The sequence below is a fragment of the Lissotriton helveticus genome, chromosome 8, assembly GCF_964261635.1.
Source record: "Lissotriton helveticus chromosome 8, aLisHel1.1, whole genome shotgun sequence".
Taxonomy (NCBI): Eukaryota; Metazoa; Chordata; class Amphibia; order Caudata; family Salamandridae; genus Lissotriton; species Lissotriton helveticus.
This window is the reverse complement of record NC_136069.1, coordinates 567227420-567247566: the sequence shown is the minus strand read 5'-3', so window position 1 is coordinate 567247566 and position 20147 is coordinate 567227420.

Genomic DNA, 20147 nt, shown 5'->3' with positions numbered 1-20147 from the left:
GGAGCTTCCAGTGCTCGGGGAGGGGGCAGTGTCCTCTAGGCCCAGAAGGTCCTTAGCCGCCTGCAGGGACCTGACTTGAACCAACCTGTTTTGTCATCTGAAGATAAGCCGAAAGGGATGACCCCAGGAGTAGGACACATTTTGTTCACGCAAGAAGGTGGTCACAGGGTGAAACTCACGCCTCTTTTGTAGTGTTGATGCCGCCAGGTCCTGGTACAGTTGAGGATGATGGCTCTGGAATTGCAAGGAGAGGGTCTCCCGGGCCTTTCGAAGTATGCGTTCCTTCAGTTGGAAGTCATGGACGCAAACCAGAATATCGGGGGGAGGAGCCCCTCCGCGTCGTGGCAATCCAACCCTATGAACTCTATCCATCCGGATCTCGCTTATGTCCTCCTCTCCCAGGATCTGCAAGAAGAGGGCCTCCACATATCCCCTCAAGTCTCCAGCTTCCCCGTCCCAGGGCACGGCCCGGATGCGGATGTTGTTCTGACGTGACCGGTTCTCCAAGTCCTCCGCATGGGCCTGGAGGTCTAAATTCTGCTCGGTGAGCCGGATCACGTCCTGCTGGAGCTGGTGCACATCGCCCGCCACACCCAGGTCGTGCTCTTCCAAAGTAGCCACTCGCTCTCCGGTGCCATCCACATCTCTCCTCACCTCACGAAGGTCCGAAGCCAGCTGGGAGCGGAGTTCAGAGATGTCCTCCTTAATGGCTGTGAAAAGCTCCAGCATGAAAGCCTTAGTGGCGGGCACCTCATCATCCTTCCGTTTAGGTGAGGCGCTGGGGCCGGGGGATGCTGCCTGCTGGTTCCCCTTCGGAGGGGGTTCCTTGCCTGGCTTCTCCTTACGCTGTTTGGTAGACATCACCCCGCCGCCCATCGCACCCCCTCCAGACGATGCGTCAAAGATGACTCCTCACCGCCGGTGTGGGGCTCCACAGGTCGCCCAGGGGCTCTGCCGCCGGCGCAGCATCTATATGAGCTAGTGCCGGTGTAGCGCAGACTGTTCCAGGTGGTGTGGCCAGGTAACGCCAGTCGCCACCAGCGTATATGCCCAGTAGCCGGTGCCTGGTTCAAGGGGCCACCGCAGGCCACGAATGTCCCGTCCTGGCACCAATCCTCTCCAAGTCCTTCCCCACAACTGGCCCCGGAGGCAGGATGCTAGCTCTAAGCGGCCCTCTTCACCACACTGCTCACCTCAAGCAGTATAAGCAACCCGCCGCTGTTCCTTCCTTTCTGGGCCAGGTGGCCCCCGAGCGCTCCCGCAGCGCCGCCGGCACGTGAAGGTTCTCTGGGCTGGGATCGGCCGGCTTGTAGTACACCTCGGGGGCCCGTCCACGGGCGTCAGCCGCCTCCAGGGAGCACGCCGCTCGGGGTGAGCCTACAGGGCCGGGGGCCCCCGCAGCAACCAGCCACTTCGAGATCCTAGGCCCTGCTCAATCAGGCCCTCGCATGCAGCCAGGGCTCAAAGTTCAGCGTACGCCCTTCTGAGGCCACCTCTCCCAGGCCGGCGGGCCGACGCCACTCTCAGTACCCCCACCGAGCAAGGCAACGGCGAGGTGCAGTCCACTACTGAGAACGGCCTCCGCTGGGCGGGCCGCGCCCCCTCCGTGTCACCCCGGGGGTCCTCAAACCCGGCCCCCCCGCAGATGCGGGCCGTTTCCAGGCCTCGGGTCGATCCCCGAGCCCCCCCGCAGCGAGGCGTCCCCTACGCCAGAGCAGCTCAAAGTATGAGGTGGGGGAGGGGAGTGCGATATCACCCCCGGTCTGCTCCCGTAGGCCGCCGATCCCCGGCCTCACTTTCCAAACTCCGAGCGGCACCTGCACCACTTGGGCTATCCCACAACGACCCAAGGGGCCGGGAGGCAACGCCGTCAGCAGATGTCGGGAGGAGGCGGCGCAGAGCAGCCACTCCGCCAGAGAATCCCCGGGCCGTACCGCTGCAGGGCTCGCCGCCGGCCTCCGCTCCGCTCCCAGCAGCACCCAAGATTCGCCCACTCCCTCCAGCCCTGGCCAGGGATCCAAAGGCCTCGCCAGGCCGCAGGGCGCGCGGACAGTTTCCACAGTCACAGCACTCCGGGGGGGTCAAATCGCGCCGTCGGACCCTGCCCCACTGCCTTAGGACTCACAGCGGGCAGGTAGGGCGGCAAATCGAGCCACTCAGGTGGCCAAAACAAAGCTAAGCAAGTGGCGGCGCCGGAGGGACTTTGCAGCACGTCCTACTCCGTCGCCATCTTGGCCACGCCCCCCGTTATCTTTCATTTTAACTAATTATGTGTAAATGGATTATCTGTAAATATTCTTATGACATGAAATGTCGAAATAAATCTCATCAAGCCGAACCGTATATGTTAAAGTGTTACCTAATGTTTAAGTGCAATTTGTCCTACGCTTCCACGAAATATTGTAATGTTACATTTTTGATAACTCATAAGCAACAGACACAATGGGATGAAGCTAAAGGTGTCACCGGCTCAAGAGACAGAGCTTTTCATTTTAGCGAAGTTCTCTAAAGGACCAAAGATTTTATTTACACATCATCATAAACAATTTACCACTTCACCCATAATCATTGAAAATAAGCAAGTCATAAGACCCTGTGAGATTATCTGCTCAAAGGGCTATGCAATGATGGTTCCTGTATTACAACCCGGGATTATTGGAGCATATGCAACACTACCTTTTTAGCTATGTTGTTGAATCAGGAATCTTTGCACACATAACTAAAACAAACCAATCCTTGTTACCTACAAAAGCAGTAGCATAGTGATGAGGTCAAAATAAGGGAGGCACATATCCTAGTGGTTAACATGCATACATGCATTAGGACTAACACAGAGGAAACAATACATGTGCTTTAAATAATGTTCAGCACAGTGACTTCAAAATCAACTTGTTCCAAAGCGTATTATTCTAGGTGAATTTCAAAAAGACCTCCTGAACTCTTCTTCAGATTACCGAGTTAAATGGGTTCACAATAGACACTCTTTGTGGAACCCTCACACCAATTAATAAGATCAGTTTTACTGAGAGCATCCAACTAAAATGCCTACCCTTCCCTAGATGACCTTTGTGAGGGGTTTGGCTAACCAGCCACCCTGCTCCAGGTCTTCATTCTGGTTTAGCAACAATATTGAGCTCTTCGGGGCAGGAAGACAAATCACCTCCTTCAAGGGTTACACTAATTAGATCACACTTTCCTTGACAAGAAGTTCAGGAGTAAATGGCGCTGTGTGTTAGCCAATATCTTAACTATGGGCTGAAATAACACATTAAAGACCTCTATTTCTATATTCATGGAGTCTGTTGTGAGCAGCTCAGTTTGAATTGGGAATATAAATACAGGTTTGCCCGGGCAGACCATGCAATCACATCATCTCAGTGAAGTTCCTGGCCATCAACTTCCCAGTATAGAATGTGACAAAAAAGAAGTCCCACAGCTGCAACATTTTCTGTATAATGTGACTGTTCTGGTACACAGTCTCAGAGGTAGGCCCCTCCACCTTCCAGACGTCCAGACTTTACAAGTGTTTCTAGGCTCCCATGCATTGGAAGAAACAGGACAATATTTCACTGATTTCCTTCCTGATTTTTCAAACATGACTGCTGACCAGTATTACAAGAACATAAGTATAGCAACTGTTTACTGGATCCTCCTGAACTGCACGTAGGTCAACTAATGCTATGGTTCCCAGGAGGCAGACCCAACTGTGTGATGAGGTGATTGTACATTTTTTGAAGTACATAATTCACCACGCATAGGCCAGGGACCGTATTGGCCATTAGACCAAATAGTCACAATTCTGTGGATATGTCTAGAAACATGTGTCCCTTCTGTGAGAATTGGGGCTCGAGGATTCCAGGGCAAGCTCGATTTACTGGGTACCCATTGTTACAAACTGGGTCATTTGCTTCTTGTGTCCTGGGGCTCCAGATCCCCAAATGTGGCACCAAGTACCCCATTTAGTACTTGACTGTTGTGGTTAATTTGGGATTGCAACCAATACAAGAAGGGGCCCCCTGAGAACGATGTAGGGCAGACCAGCAGGGGAAAAAAAACAGTTACAATCAAAGGAATGGCTGCCCTATAAGTTTAAATTAATGGCTCAAAATTAGTCCAGAGATTTCAGTTGCGCAATAGTGAGCTCACTACATTTCAAGGCAGCGCCACATCATGAACAGAACAGGAGATAGGAAGATACAAACATAGTTTTATTTATTTTCTTTTTTCAAAGAATACGTTTTTTACTTTTTTATTTTAGTTACATCATAAAAAAACATTTCATATGACAAGAGTTCAATCATAAAAACAACCCCACATTACCCTAACGTCATTCATTCAAACACAACAGAGTCACCAAACTAACATATCCTCATACAAACCATTCAACACATCCAACTCATAACAGACAATACATCATAATCCAAACAGATCCCACAGTTGTAAACTGAAGATGTCCTGCATTATCCTCTCAGCAAAATGCAGGAGACCCAAGGTGGTAATATCAGGATGGAGAGTGGAAGCGCCAACGCGCGTTTCAGTGCCAGGCCCGATCTACGGCCGCACCTTCATCAGGGCACATACACGAAGGGAAATGAGGGGGCAGACAAAATCAGAAGGCGGCCAATCTATGGTGGACAAGAAAACATTGTGTTGTAATTATGCGATTACAGAAGAATTTTTTATCAGAGTTTATATCTTTAAACATTAACACAATTCAAAAATGCATCGAACTATTTTAAACACTAGTGACAAGCTGATTCATGAATTATTATTATATACATCTGATATCACAGTATAAGTAGTGAGCTCAACAATTGCAAACAAGTATGCATAACCTAGAATTAAGCAAAATCATCTCCAGCAGATGCTGGCAAGAGCAGGAATCCCTAGAGACTAGACAAAAGATTCATTCACACACATATATATTTTTATAAGGTACACAGCAGATAGAATTAGAGCAGGAGACCTGTGTGCTAAACAAAAACAGGTTAAACAACACATTCATTCATACACAGTTGTTATCTCGGCATTCACTAAGTTAAATTCATGGCATTAAATCGAAGATATCCGAGTGCGGCAGAAAGCCTATGCCTGACAAGGAGAGAACAGTTTCAGCGAAACATCTATTGCTGCACGTCTTTACCTATGATGACTGCTAAGTCACATTCAAATTTAGGAAAGGGATTCTTTAAAAACTCACTCGTTCGATATTTACCTACACCCGAGACGGGGGATCTAAGGTGAGGAAAAAATACTTCAAACTTAATAGCACGTCACTATTTTCAAGGGGTGCGCGCCAAAGACAGATTTCACTCACGGGGCATCTCTGGGTCCATGCGGGTTCTACAGCACAGAGAGAGAAGGTTGAAAAAAAGATTGAAAGAAAATATTCAGCATGACTCAATAGTCCTTCTTTACCGAGTGTCAAAGTAAAAGGACATGGGCCAGGAACACTCACCAATGGGCTCCTGTCTTGTGATGGCAAGTCTTCAAAGATAAGGCGAATCTTTACATAGAGATGACTACGTTCTTATCAGGATAGATTTCAAAGAAAACGAGCCCAGGCTAGCAGTCGGACGAAGATACTGAAACAAAAAGGCAGGCTGGTCATGTGCTGTCTTTACACTAAAAAGCTCTAATAAGACAAAGACTCCCTAAACGGAGGGATGCAACATGCTACGGACTAATATCGAGAGCGCTATTCTCTGCTCTACAGCTCAATGAGGCCGATAAAAACAACAACAGCCTACCTGCCGTAGGGATAGCTGGTGGATTTACGAGCTCCTCGGTTTCTCCAAAAAGGCCTCAGGGGGAGTCAAAATCAAGGGCTCTGTCGCTAGTATGCTTTAAAAGGGAGGGGCCTCGGGGTACTTCAAATTAACCGGTTCAGTGGCTTGTTCACTCTATAAAAAGAAAATGAACGAAAGTAAGGATCATGGGCGGCTCGCAAATAACAAGCAGCGCATAATGAGGCATGCTACTGCCTTTCGCATTTAGCGGTTCTCCGCAATTCCCAGGTAAACCCTGAGAAGCAAACCCGTGTATCAAGTACTTCAAACAGCCGGGACACATACCTAATAAGCAGAGGCTCCGGCCAGGATAACTCCGTCCTACGTCCTGAGGTAAACAACTGACCTGAGTATTTTCACCTGCATAATGAGTGTAAGGGGGGAAACAAACTTATCACTTTTGGTGCCAGCGCCTACCTTTAGGCTCTTGTTTGCTGCGTGAACTGGGGAATTTCCTGCTGGTCCTAATCTGCACCCGCCGGTCCTAATCTGCACACGCTGAGGTCATCGTCGCCGCACCCGGTCTCTCCCCGCCACCGCAGCCTTCCACGTAGAGCGCGGCCGCTGTAGGGGGGGACCGAGGGGAGCCGGAAACTACCTCTCCCAAGCTCCCTTGCGGCCCTGCTGCCGGAGAATACGTGCCAGGAGGCGCTTTAAATTGCACGTCACCCCCCATCTCGCGGGAGCGCGCGGGCAGCGCCGGGCGAAGCCCGGACAAAGGGCGGCCCGTCTGTGGCCGTCCGGGGCCAAATGAGGCCAGGCCGGGCCTACCCTCTTTCTGTTTGGCCAGGACTCCTCGGACCTTATCATAGTAAGCCGCCACTGTTCCTCACAATTCCATACTTGACTTCACTTACTGTAAACGTTGTATGACTATATTAACTGCTTGATACCAACGTTATGGTCCATAGTTGTGTAACTAGCTTTGTAGTAACATCTGCTCACATCATGACTTTCCGCGTGTCAAAAGAAAATTCCTCATTAACAGGGGGGATAAAAAGAGGAACTCTGGATAATTATATCACCAGGGCCACTTCAGAAATAGACATAGAAATCGCGCTGGCTGAGCGCCGTGCCGAGCGACGTTAACTGTCGAATTTCTCAAATACAAGTCTTCATCTTTGGGCTCAATACAATTAGCCACCTCCCCACAAAATAGCAAACAACCAGAAAATGTGGAGCATGAGCTATCTAGCAATGACAGTATCCCTCTAATTCTGCAAGATGGAACTCCCACTACTAATATAAACGGCGACTTAATTACAAACGCTCCATTATTAGGGATGGAAGAACTATCAGAGACGCATTCGGCGCCAGCAGAGATTGTCCAAAAAGTCAATAAAAGTTGTAACAATAAAACACGAGCCCAACGCTCACCACCTAAAAAAAGAAGGGTGGGGAGAGACATGTTGGCAAAAGTGCTAAAATATCTATACCACCAATCGATTTAACTAAGAACCAAGTTATGCGGGACATAACACCTGGTCCCACAATAAATTGACTTTCAGAAGGTTTGTCTTCAGAAGGTCTAATGGAGGCTATGGAACACCTCCTAAAATCCCTCTTGCTACCTCTTATAGAGAGAGTTAAGAGGTTGGGAGATCAAATGATTCACCTATTGGAAATCTCCCATGTAAATGAAAAGGCTTCAAAGCAACTTTCTCCACAGGAAAATCGAACTGCATCTAAGTGCCCCACACTGAGACCAACTAAGCCCCAAGGGGAGTGCCTCCCATTAAAACCAGGGCCTGTCCAGACTGCTCCTGTTAGATCGGAGTTATTCCGACAGCCACCGAGAGAGAAAATTCAAAAAGGACCTTCAAAGATTAATATTCCCAAAAATACAGTTTCAATTAAGCCACCCTCATTACACAAGGCCCAATACAATAGCCAACACTATATTGATTTACCCCCTGAAACATCAAATTATGCCATCATCCTGACTGGAGTCCCAGTTTTGGCGGAAGGTAGGATAGAACCCCATGCCAACCTTAAAAACAAGGTTATCTATTGGCTCTGTACTAACAGACCCCTCCCATCACACATAAACGAGACATATTGTCTGTTAGACGATCTAACTGGGTGGGTCCCCGACCAAAAGACATCGAGGGGAATGTTGTGATAATTAACTTTAGGGTCCATAGAGCCGTTACTCATATTAGTGATTGGTTCCCGGGGAGTGGTGAAGGTGGCATTTCATCCCGCAATTTGAGCTATTTCTACCCTAAAGCTCTGCTGACCCCTTTAAATCCTTCATCAACCTCCAATAGATTCAACTCTTCACAAACCCCCAGTCATAATAATCAAAACTTTACAACGAGACCCGGTGTTACTAATCTCCCCTCATTCCTCCAACTCCAATGCCCCAACAGGCCCTTTTATCCTCATGTTAGCAGGCATCGTCATATAAACTCAAGTGTGCGATGGAATATCCCCATACACAATCCATTTGATTCCCTCTCTTGCCTAGATGACAATGAATGACTGGGATTATCAGATTTCCATATAGGATGTATGTATGATCAACTTACCAACCCTATTAGTTTTCATGAGAATACTACAACTAATTCCATTTCTATTAATATGGCATCTGAGCCCCCCAACTGACATCGGGGGATAATTCCGTAGCACAACCAGACCCGATTTCTAGTAAAGCGGACCATCACGTGCCTTCGCAAAGTGGTATTATGTAAAAAATTGTAGTTGTTCCTATAGATAATGGGGAGATCGGAGGTCCTATAGACAATAGGGACATGGGAGTTTCAAAACAAACTGATACCCACTTAGAATTGATATTTTGGAATGTGGCAGGACTGCGCACAAAGATAGACTTACCCTCTTGGCTCTCTGGTATCCAACAACATAATATTCTTTGCTTTCAAGAAACCTGGCTGACCACCTCTCTCCATCTTCAAGGCTTCAAAACATATAAATCCTTTGCCCAACCCTCTGCTTCTGGCAGAGCAAAAGGTGGTCTAGTAATATATATTTCTAACGACTTCCAAAGTGCGGGCATAAAGGAATTAATTCATGCCCCTAACTTCCAAATTATTAAAATAACACCTAACAAAAAATCTATGTATTATATAATTAATTTCTACAATAATCTAACGTCCCAAGGTGTACTCCCTGTCTTGGAAGAAATGTTCCTCTTCCTACTGGAAGAACGGGAAACCCATACGTGCAAACCATTTAATTTGATTTGGGGTGGGGACTTTAACTTAAGCCTATGCAAGGACAGTGGCACAAAAAAATGCGGAATTGTGGATGAGGTTGGGACTAACTTAACCCACTTCCCACATACCAGTACAGGGAATCGCTTAATGGAGATCCTATTTAACTTGGATCTCAGATTTGCAAATGAGCTTGTAGTTCCATCAGTAGCCTTTTCTCCAACATTTAATGGCAGAGGTTTCTCTAGCCTAATCGATTTCATTCTAGTTTCACAAAATATGATAAAGCAAATGTCTAGTTTTAGTACCGGAAATAATCCCAGTAGTGACCATTTCCCTAACACTATGATTATCATAGTACCTGACTCACGCAAACAGTGCAATCTACCCACTCTATTAACTCAAGAGGCATTGAGGGTGGACAAATTGAACGGTTATACTATAAAATGGGAAAACACCGATCCCGCTGAAATCACTACTAAAGTGCTTAGACGTACACTTCCACAAGTGGAAATATGCCTTGACCCTGATTCCGCACCAAACCAAATTTTAGCTAGCTTTCTTGTAATTACCAACACTATTAAAGATTAACTCTTACGTACAATCAAGGGTAACAAGAAACCTAAAAGGGTCTGGTTTAATCCCGCAACTAGGAGTGCCTATTCTCTCCTAAAGAACGCACTGCGTAGGGTTGTCAGAGATAAAGAAGAAATTATAAAACTTAGAAGGGACTATAACCAGGCACTAAAAAAGTATAAACTAGACATCAAAAAAGGCTTATGGGATAAATTGCATCAGAGTTGTGTCCTGAAGGACACTACTACATTCTGGCAAACTGTCAAAACCCCCTTTTTATTTGATTCAACCACAATCCCCCAAATTGTAGTGGCAGTGGATGAAACTGTTTGGGTTAGCCACTTTTCTAAGATCTTTGGGCTTATAGATGGTACCATACAGGATCATACTGACCCATCAGAGAGAAGCAATCCATCCAATCGCTTAAACCCACACCAATCCTTAGTTTTGAACACGAGGAAGTAGTTACTGCCCTGATGGCCTCTAAATGCGGGAAAGCTCCAGGCCCTGATGGGGTCCCTGTGGACATTTTTAAACACAACTTAGACCTATGGTCCCCAATCCTTACCAGGGTCTTTGAAGCAGTAACTAAAATAGGCCCAATTAAATCATGAAAAACCTCAATTTTGCTCCCCATATTTAAAAAAGGGGATCGTAATAACCCTGCCTGCTACAGACCAATTTCCTTACTGGATGCAACCGGAAAAGTTGCAGGGCGCCTAGTTCTTCAAAGACTTCAAAACTGGGCAACCAATAACCAAATATTATCAGATTTACAGTATGGATTTCGTGAGGGCCTGGGGACTGTGGAACAGGCGCTGAACCTCTCCCTAATAATGGGTAAAAATGTGGGGGCAAGGAAGGGAAAGCTGCATCTTGCCTACATCGACCTGTCGGCAGCGTTCGACTGTGTCTCTCACGGGAAGCTGTATGTATGTATAAAATATTTTATTACGCGCTCTGCTACTACAGAGTATCCTGGCGCGATATGTAACCTTAAACAGAGCCAAACCAGGTGAAGAAGAAAAAACAACTAGCTACTGAGTTTAAAAAGGTGGGTTTTTAGCCCCTTCTTGAATTCAGCCAGTGTGGCTGAGGATCGCAGAGAGAGCGGCAGGGCATTCCAAGACCGAGCTGCTTGGACAGAGATAGACTGACCACCCAATCTCACATATCTGACTTTAGGCGTAAACATCAGTAGAAGATTAGCTGATCGAAGGGCACGGCGAGGAGTATAAAAAGTGAACCTCTTGTGCAAATATTGTGGTCCTTGTTGGTGCAGGGCTCGAAAGGCCAGGACCAGTGATTTGAACACAATACGATGGGCCACCGGAAGCCAGTGGAGCTTTCGGAGATGGGCAGAAGCGCTAGTTCTTCTCGGGAGATGGAATAAAAGTCGAACCGCCGCATTCTGAATGATCTGCATGCGATTAATGAGATATTTAGGGAGACCGCTAAAAAGGGCATTGGCATAATCCAGCCTTGATAAAATCAAAGCACGCAGAACCGTCTCTTTTGCTTCCCTATGAAGCAGCGGAAGGAACCTTTTGAGTGACTTGAGGGTCGCAAAACAAGTCGCAGTAAGTTTTTTTAGATGCGCTTCAAACTTAAGATCCGGTCCAAACCAGACCCCCAGGTTTTTGACCGGGCCTCCAGGAGAGCTGGGACAAGCAAAGTCAGGCGGCCATATAAGATCCTTAAAATTGGCCGGGAAGTTGCCATAAAACAGCAGCTCTGTCTTGTCCTCGTTGCATTTAAGCTGGGCTGAAACGAGCCACCGGAAGACATTGGACAAACAAGAGCAGACGACACTGGCATCTAAGCAATTCTTAGGCCAGGTAAACAACAGCTGCGTGTCGTCGGCATACGCCATTATTTTTGCTCCCCACTGCTCTGCCAGATGAATCAGCGGGGTCATATAAACGTTAAACAACAAGGGGCTTAACGTCGACCCCTGAGGAACCCCTGTGATGAGCTTCTTGGGAGACGAGGCGAATGGAGGCATCCATACTTGCTGCGTCCGCTCTGACAGAAACGAGGACAGCCAGGCCAAAACCGCACCTGACAGCCCCACCTCTGCCAGCCGATTCAGCAGCTGAGCATGGGGTACCGTATCGAAGGCGGCAGATAAGTCCAGCAAAACCAGGACCGCTCTGCCGCCTCCGTCCAGACACTCCCTAATGGCCTCTGAGACTTCTACCAGAGCCGTCTCAGTGCTGAAGGCCGCCCTGAAACCCGATTGAGCCGGGTGCAGGGCCTGAGAAGACTCAATAAAGTTGTTCAGTTGCCTAAAGACAACCTTTTCACAGACCTTCGCTAGTGCCGGGAGCAGCGATATTGGCCGATAATTGGAAGTGGCTAGGGGGTCCAAGCCAGGCTTCTTTAGCAGAGGAAGCAGTTTCGCCTGTTTCCAACAAAGGGGAACAGAGGCAGAGGCCAGAGACAGATTAACAACCTGGGTGGCCTCCTGATAAACCAAGCTCGCCGCCCCCCCCAGGACCCTGGCAGGGCATGGGTCGGAGGGTGAACCCGACTTTAGTGACTCCAGGATAGCCAGCACATCAGCTTGCAAAGCTGGCTCAAAGGTGGAAAATTGGCTAACGGTTTGCTTCCCACCAGAACTGGTGATGGGTGGTAAAGACTGAAGGAGACCACAGGAATTTTGGAGCTCCTCTTGGATTTTAGCGATTTTATTGTAAAAAAAAACAAGACAGTTCCTCGCACCAGAGATCGGAAGCCGGAAGAACTGGGGAGGCCGCACTAGGAGAAAGAAAACTCTGAACAATGGCAAAGACTTCTTTGCCATTGTTGTCCGCCTTCTCTATCCTTCCTGAGAAGTACCTGCTTTTGGCGGCCCTAATTTCGGCATAGTAAACCTTCTGAGCCCTCCGCAAATTGCTCTTCAGATCAGGACAGAACTCAAGGCGCCAGGCTCGCTCCAGTTTTTTACAGCCGGATTTGAGTTCCCTGAGAGCGTGGGAGAACCAGGGTTTAGAGGGAGATGACCTGACCCGTTTACTACCACCTTTATTAGTGGGCACCGCGGCGCTTTGTTTAACCCAAGCATTGAATAAATCCACTGCAGACTGTAGGTTAGACGGCAGTGTCGGACGGTTAGTCAAAAGAGAATCCGAAAAAGTGGTTAGATTTATTCGCTGGGCGTGAGCTTGAGGGGCAGGCAAATTCCTCGGCCCTTTAGAACTAAGGGGCCAGGAAAACAAAATTAGGGCATGGTCCGAACAGGTAACCCTCATAGGGGGTGACATAGTGATCTCAAAGTTAGAACAAACCAGATCTAACCAATGACCAGCCTTATGGGTGGGGAAATTCACCCATTGTGTCAGATTCGCCAGCGAAAGGACTTCAGCTAAACCCATTGATTCAGGTAAATCACCCGTGTCCATGTGGATGTTAAAATCACCCAACAGGAGATAACGAGAGAAATTGGAAAACTGTGGAAAACTCTTCATAATATAGGTGTAGATCCACCATTAGTCCACTTCATGCAAGACCTATACTTAGACGCATCAGCCAAAGTAAGATATGGTTCCGCTGGAGAGCTTACCACACCATTTGCTGTGGTGAAGGGAGTCAGACAGGGTGGTGTTCTGGCTCCCTTCCTTTTTAATCTCTACACAAATGGACTGGAGGCGTCAATGCTAGAAGGGTCTCAGGATCTCCCCATGATTGACCGTCGTCCAATTCCCGCATTGCTTTACGCGGATGGCGCGGTCATCATGGTGCCGACTCCCTGTCAGTTGCAATCCCTTCTTAATAGATACTTTCAATTTATGGCAAGCTTAGATCTTAAGGTTAACATAAAGAAAACATTTGTTATGCATGTAGGAAAAAATACAAGGCAATCAAAAGGTATTTATATTAATAACTCTAAACTAGAATGCACAAACTCCTACCCCTACCTGGGAATTTTGATCGACAATAAGTCAAACTGGTGACCAGCTCTGAAAGCCAGAAAACTGTCATTCCTTAGAACCACTACAGCGTTGGTAACATTTGCACGGAATCTGGGACAGCGCCCTCCTCGGGAGATGCTCCAGATTTATCAAGCAAAATGCTGTTCAGTGGCATTATATGGAGCAGGGGTATGGGGTTTTGTTGCAACCGATACCATCCAAAAGGTGGAAAATTGCTACATAAGATATCTTTTGGCTGTTCCTAAAAGCTCGCCGACTTACGGTTGCCACTTGGAACTAGGTTTGGATTATTTATCTGACATCATTGCTATCCAACCAATACTTTTATGGCACCGTATATGGCAAACAAGGGAATGTAATTTGACTCGCTCTCTGATTACAGACTGCCTAGCCTTAGAAAACTGGAAAAGTATTGCATGGTTGGCCTACGGCTGTAAATTCCTGATAGATATAAACTTGGAATCCTACTTTTTACATCCAGAAACTATTGTAGAATTTTCACGTGTAAATCTGAAAACTTTATGCTTATCACACCTACGTGAGCTTCGATTGACTAAAGGAGCTCTAAGGCTTCAAATGTTCATCTTTTAGCAGTTCAGATTTCATATGGGATCCAGCCTTATCTATTATTTACTATTACAGACTATGAGAAATACTTATTGACACAGTTTCGTTTCAGCATTTTCCATCGATTGTTAACATTTCCTAAGAAAAATGACTGGTCTGCCAACCTCTCTCACTGCCCCTGTGACGAGCAATCTGAGCAATCACTTTTGCATGCAACCTTTTTCTGTAGTCTCTATGAACATCCGCGGAGGCAGTGGATTATCCCTTTAATAAAATACATGGGACTGCGCCACTGTCGCCCGGCGCTTCTAGCTTTACAATGCCTAGACACAGAATTTAGTGTTAAACCTATAGCCTGTTTTTTAAAAGCATGCATTAAATATCGCAAAGTCTATGATTAATTTGAAAAAGAGGGACCGTTGTACTGGCACCTAACAAATTTAGAGCCTTTAGTGAGCATGGCTCTTTTAGTACTAGTACTTGTACACTATGTTCTCAGTAACTGTTACCTTACCGTGTTCTTAAAAACTTGTTTCTATCCTATATGTGACGTTTACCATCAGTCCCCCAAGATACCTATTCTAAACGCTTAAAATTGGTCCTGCTGTATAGTATACCATGTACATATTGTGTAATATTTTAAATGGTTTTTATAATGTACAATATATCTGCTATTTTTGTACTTTTATGGATATGCTTTCTTATCCGAATAAAGTTTTAATTGATTGAGTCTAAGGCTTCTGAGCGTGGTGCAACCCGTGTGTTGGTGGCTATAATGCCCTCCTAATGGGGCTGGGTCAGTGTACTACTGGCCAATTGTTTGAGGCAGGACAAGACCCTTGGCAGGCTTGTCACCTACTCGTTTTGGCACCAAATGAGGAAGGCCTCAGATGGGTGCCACAGGTTTTTACCTACCAGACAGGCCAGTGGCAAGACAGGGAGAAAGTGTGAGGCCCCCATGCAACCTTTGACTGCAATTGGCACCTCTTTAGAAAGGATGTGCATCAACATCATTGGGTCGCTGGACCCCAAGACAGCCATGGGCAGCAGGTTCATCCTTGCCTTGATGGACCATGCCACCCAGTACCAAATATGTGTTCCTCTAGGGACTGTGACTGTGCCCAGTTGCAGGGTACTGATGGGGATCTTTACCTGTCTGGATTTTCCCAAGTAGATGGTATCTAACCAGGGCACCATCTCCATGAGGGTACATAAAGGCCATGTGTAATGGGTGTTGGGTAACCTACAATTCTCCACTCCTTACCACTCACAAATGAATGGAATTGTTGAAAGGTTCATCGGAACCCTAAAGGGCATGATTATGGGCCTACCAGAGCACATGAGATAGAAATGGGATGTCTTCCTGCCATGCCTTTTGTTTGCCTTTAGGGAGCTACCAAAACAGGGGGTTGGCTTAGCCCATTTGAACTCAGTTTGATGAAGGAGACCTGGGGCAAGGTCCCAGGAGAAGTCCCTCCAGGATGTGGTCAGCAAAAGACTAGCACTCCGCAAACAGAGAACACACTTCTGGGACCTCGCACAGAAGAATCTGGAAGCCAGCCAATAGGATATGAAATGGTGGTATGACAAGAATGCCACTCTGGGCGAGTAACACATTTCAGTCACATCAAAAAGTCTGGATGATGGAGCCAGTTTAGCCCAGGGTCCTTCAATACCTCTGGCTTGAGATGAAGGAGCGCATGAGTGATGTCACTGATTTGGTGGACCTCAAGACTTCACGGAACCCTTTGAGGGTCCTTCATGTCAACTGCCTCACGCCCCACTTTGAAAGGTCTGAGCTAACCATGCTCCTAGCTAGTGATGATGGGATGAAACAGGAGAGTTAAGCTCTCACCATCCTCCTTTCTGCTAAGGAGCAGGATGAGTCAGTCAAGAGTGTCAGCCTCTCCCCTATTCTGACCCTAGACCATCAGAGAGACAGCTGCCAGTTACTCGTGCCGTGCGCCTATTTTTTGCCTGTTTTTCTCCCTTATCCCATTGAATTAATAAGTTACACAAAGGTGGGGCTGCAGAGACTAATAAACGAAACTGCTCTATACACTTCATCTCACAGGTTAAAGGTCAACTTAAAGAAGTCAAAAACAATGCTGTTGTCACGGGGGTTAGCAGCGCAACCTTTATTGAGTATAGAAGGGTCTGTATTAGAATCCTTTTCATAGTATAGATATCTTGGTGTCATACTAGACGCTAGGGGGTCGGGTAAGAATCATTGGGCTGCACTGCAGAGAAAAAATAACTCACTTACTGCAGCATTCACAACCCTAAAGAATAACTTAAAAGGCCTTTTCCTCAAACCATTACTAGAAGTAATGTCAGTCTGACATATGGAGCAGAGACTTTTACAGGACATGCTGATAATATTATAGACAAGCTGGTGACAGGTACCTATTGTCGCTTGTTTCATCTCCCTCAGCAGACATCACCAGCGCAAATTTGACTTGAATTTGGCCTTAGACGACAGAACTAAAACAGTTTAGGGGCATATTTGAAATGTTTCCACAAACTGAGACAGGATAATAACTCAACGCTGATGACAGTGATTTGGGAGGTGCTAAGTGACAACAAACATAAACAGGCTAACAAATACTTCAAATTGGCTATAGATGTTTTTAAGGCTCAACTATTATGGGCTTTACTCCTTTCACAGGTGGCATTTAACGAAGTGATGAATTGGTGCAGCAAAATTTTTTTCTTGCAGTTGGATAAAGCAGTATTGGCAAAAAGAGCCCATGCATGGACAGTGATTGCTTCCTATGGTATGCTGTAAGCTCAGAGCTATCTAGGGGTTCTAAATAGCCAAAGGGCCAATTTGAAATGTATGCATCTCTGGTTAGGCAACAGCCTATTCCGTGGGCACAGCCCAACGTGGAAAAAACCGAGTGGTAATAGGGCGTGTGGATGTGCCGCCTGTGTCACCATAACAGAGAAGATATTTGTCATATCATCTCTAGTTGCCCGGGCTATTAGTGGAACATAGGAGGCTGCTTAAGCAGGATTTTAATAGTCAATTTGTCCATCATGTCCACAAGCAGTCATTGCCAGCCTGCAGGGAGAAGGTTTACAATTCACTGGCTGACTTTTGAAGTTCATAGAAATATCAGAGAGGAATTGACTAATAGTGATCAATGAAGAGATTTTTTAGTACTTATGAATTGAGGAATGGTAGTTTTTATTATGTGTTTTTTAAATAAAGGCTCGGGATTGGTTACGCATGAAAGGTAAGAAAATTGCATTAAGAGGTTTTATTTTATGAAATGCTAAAAAAGTGTATTAAAATGTTTTTTACTGTAAGTTTGTATTTACTGACCAATACATTTTTTCATTCATTAATTCATTCATTCATTCATACATGGTGTACTCATGATATTGATACTAGAGGCAGCATGCTTGTAAAGTATGCACTTTACGGTTTTTTAACAAGGTGAGAGCCAGCATTAGGGAAGAGATCTCCATGATGCTGGTGTTAAGGGGTTATTGAACCCTCAAACAACCCTTTGTCCAGCACAGTGGTGTTGGTCCCTAAGGCTGCCCCTCCAGGTGTCACACCCAAACGTAGGTTCTGTATGGACTATTGTGGGCTCAATGTGATCACCAAGATTGACGCACACCCCATCACCCAAATTGATGAGCTTATAGGTCAGATTGGAGCTGCCAAGTTCCTCAACACGTTTGATTAAACATCTGAGTACTGGCTTATTTCCTTGAACCAATGTGGGTACAAATAGGTCTGTGTTCTCTACCCCAGAAGAATGCCCCAGCCACCTTCCAGAGGTTGGTCAACCAGATCGTACATAATTTTAGAGAACTTCAGTGCTGCCTACTTAGATGACATTGTAGTCTTCAGTTTTAGCTGGTAGTGCCACCTGTGTAACCTCAAGGAAGCGTTTCAAGCTCTTTTGAAGGCAGACCTGACCATCAAGGCCAATAAGTGCCAGATAGGGCAGCGCTCAAGGGTGTGTTTGGGTCACTAAGTGGGAGCTGGCGAGGTGTAGCCTCTCCAGGCAAGATTGAAACTATTCTGGCTTGGGAACCCCCCAAGACCCAGACAGAGATAAGAGCCTTTTTAGGCCTTACTGGTTATTACATGAGATTTGTCAAGGGATATGGCACCATTCTTGCCCCTTAACACAGCTTACTTCAAAGAAGCAGCCACATCAGGTGAGCTGGACAGATGCATGCCAGAAAGATTTTGAGACCCTAAAGGAGGCCATTTACATAGTACCCATGCTTAAAGCCCCTGCCTTCTCCTAAGAATTAATTACGCACCACCACACCCAACAGCTACCCCGTCGCTGCTGTAGCAAAGTCACCGAGGGCCAGCTGGCCACCACCCTCGCCCTGAACCCACCCACCGAACCCACTGACCCAGACGCTGCCTCCGCAACCTCCAACAGTGGATCAACGACTGCGCCAACACCCTCGCCCCGCTCAAGAAACCCTCCAACAGCCGCACCAGCAAGAAAGCCACCTGGTTCACCAAAGAACTCCAGACCTCCAAACACACCTGCTGGAAACTGCTGAAGAAGTGGATCCACGAATAAACAGCAGACAGCCACGCAGCCCACAAGGACGCCACCCGTAGACACCACCACCTCATTAGACTCGCCAAGAGATCTGCCTTCAAAACCTGCCTGGACAACAATTCACACGACAGCAAAGAGCTCTTCAGCATCGTGAAAGAACTCTCCAACCCCAGCGCCAACGCCAAAGACATCCCACACTCACAAGAACTCTGCGACTCGCTGGCTACCTTCTTCCACCACAAGATCACCGAAATCCACAACAGCTTCAACACATACCACCCCGACAACTCCAGATCCCCACCGCACCAGCGTACCCCACCCGCATCCACAGCCTGACCTCTTGGACCACCGTCAACGACGATGAAACCCACAAGACCATGAACTCCATCCACTAAGGTTCACTGTCAGACCCCAGTCCTCATCACATATTCAACAAAGCTGACGCAGCCATTGCACCCCAACTTCGGAAAGTGATCAACACCTTGTTTAAGACAGCCACATTCCCAGAAAACTGGAAGCACGCCGAGATCAACGCCCTCCTCAAGAAATCCAAGGTGGACCCCAAGGACCAGCAAAGGTGACTGAGAAAATAGTCAACATGCAACTGACCCAATACCTCAAAGACAACAACATCCTGGACCCGTCCCAGTCCGGATTCCGGAGAAACCACAGCACTGAGACAGCCCTCATCGCCGCCACAGATGACATAAGGGACCAACTGAACAACGGCGAAACATCAGCCCTCATCCTCCTGGACCTGTCAGCCACCTTCGACGTGGTCTGCCACTGCACACTAAAATCACACCTGCAAGAAGCCAGAATCCAAGAGAAGGCCCTGGAATGGACCACATCTTTCCTCTCCGGCAGAACCCAGAGTGTCCGCCTCCCCCCTTTCTGCTCCAAAGCCAACGTCATCATCTGGGGCGTACCCCAAGGATCCTCCCTCAGCCCAACGCTGTTCAACATCTACATGGCCCCCCTCGCCCACGTTGCCCGCCAGTATGACCTCAGCATCATCTCCTACGCCAACGACACACTGCTGATCCTCTCCCTCACCAAGGACCCACACACCGCCAAAACCAACCTCCACGAGGGAATGAAGGCCGTTGCAGAATGGATGAGGAACAGCCGACTGAAGCTGAACTTGGACAAGACAGAAGTCCTAGTCCTCGGTTCCACCTCCTCAGTTTGGAGCAACTCCTGGTGGCAGAACAGCACCGACACCCACGGACCACTCATGCAACCTGGGTACCATCCTTAACTCTTCCCTCTCCATGTCGAAGCAGGTCAACACCGTCTCCTCCTCCTGCTACAACACCCTCCACATGCTCAGCAGGATCTACACATGCATCCCCACCGAAACAAGAAGAACGGTGACCCAGGCCCTCGTCAGCAGCAGGTTGGACTACGGCAACGCACTCTACGCAGGTATCCCGACCAAACACTGGCGACAACTGCAACGTATCCAAAACGCCTCCACCCGACTGATCCTCAACGTCTCTTGCTGCAGCCACATCACCCCCCACCTGGAAGACCTACACTGGCTCCCCATCAAGCTACTCA